Consider the following 1,764-nt stretch of genomic DNA (forward strand, 5'->3'; position numbering starts at 1 on the left):
GCAACAGCTTTGCAGAGTTGCTGGGTGAGCAAGCTAAACAACATTTTCTGAAGTGCTCACCACTATTTGCTGCAGGTTGACTGCTGAGGTTCCTACGCTCTACAAATAACAACATATGGGCACAAAAAGTCTATGAAGACCTCAATAGTCTTTCTATTGACAGTGGCTGTAAGTATGTCTCTTTATTTTACTAATAATACTTACAAAACTTAGGGTAACACCAGGTCAATTCTTATTTATTTATGTAGTTGCACTGTCTGTGATTAGATCAGGAATCTGGAGGACACTCAGCATCAGAATATTTGGTAAGTAAAAACTGGGAAAGGTGGCACTGTGAGTTAATAATTCTTTTCAGCTCGTGATGGGGATTATCAAAAAATGAAGGGGAATGTGGAAATATGGACTCAGTTTAAATTGAAGCATTGAGGGGGGTGGAAAAAAATGTTTACCACCTGTGGTTCAGGGTAGGGAAGCACACTCAGAGATAGCTGAGAGCATTAGATTAGTGACTGCAGTGATATCTAGGGAATTTTAATTTGTATAATTTATTCAGTCATTAATAAGGAGGACTAAAGCTTCATGCAGAACTCATTTTTGTATCAGTATGTGTTACAGGCAACTCAGCAAGGAAAAACTTCAGACTGAATTTTATTAAGTAAAATGGATATGGTAAGTACCACGATCATTAGGGATGGGTTTTGGATACAAATACAGGTGTATTAACATGTAAATGTTCCAATTTAACACAATCAGAAATGTGTTAAGTAAAATAGATTGGCAGTGTTTATGAGCAAAGAACTCTTGAGGATGAAAAAAAAGAATAATTTGCAAAAAAGATTGGGAGGAAATACTGTAAAGCAAAACCTGAAATATAAATTATTTAAAGCCTCTGTGGATGAGTGATAAGTTGTTAAGCTAATTGCAAGTAACAACAGAGAAGGCAAAAACCTCACGGAGACAAAAATTTTGGCACAGATATAATGTCATTAGAAGAAACAGAAGAAATGTAGAAAAGAGCATTTGAAGAATAAAATAGAAAAAAAATTAGTTGCTGTTGCCTGTCCTGGAGGGATGACTGGGAGGGAGGAAATATCCCTGTGATGGAGCTGCCCCCTCTGAGTGGAGGATGAGGCAAGAATAATAAGTAAAACTAGTAAGAAAATGGAAAATACAAGGGAAATTTAACTTTTTCCGTCTCCATAACCTAGAGTCTTATTCTTACTAACTCCTTTCATTCCAATATTGCTTTTGACTCTCTGTATTCCTTATAAAACCACAAACTATTATAGGGAAGGACTGATTCTTTAAAGTGTCACACTACTACTGTGTCTGTCCCAGTTAGTGGATAGACTGTGCACCTCTGTGCAACTCTTAGAATTGAGGTTATTAGACATCTGGAGATGGAAACCAAAAAACAATGATGTGATAAAGATAGCTTTCTCCACCAAAGGGGGTGGAGAAGTTAATCCAGTTATTGCTGGTAACAAACACAAGAAAGGAAACGTTAGAGGGATATATGTTTTCCAATATATCCTTAAAAAAACCCTGCAGTCGAACTCAGCAGTAGGAGTGCATTCAGGGAAATATTGAACATTAGACTACCATAAGGATGTCAGGCATAATCTGGTTAGCAGTAGAAAACTGTCTTTCTGTGTTTAGAGAAGGATATCTGCCCACTGCAGAAAACACAGACACTTCTCATTTCTTTGCCACATCTAAGTTGGTTTATTAGTGCTGGACATGAAGTGGCACAAAACAGAAAAA

This window comes from Pseudopipra pipra, chromosome 2 (assembly GCF_036250125.1).
Source record: "Pseudopipra pipra isolate bDixPip1 chromosome 2, bDixPip1.hap1, whole genome shotgun sequence".
NCBI lineage: Eukaryota > Metazoa > Chordata > Aves > Passeriformes > Pipridae > Pseudopipra > Pseudopipra pipra.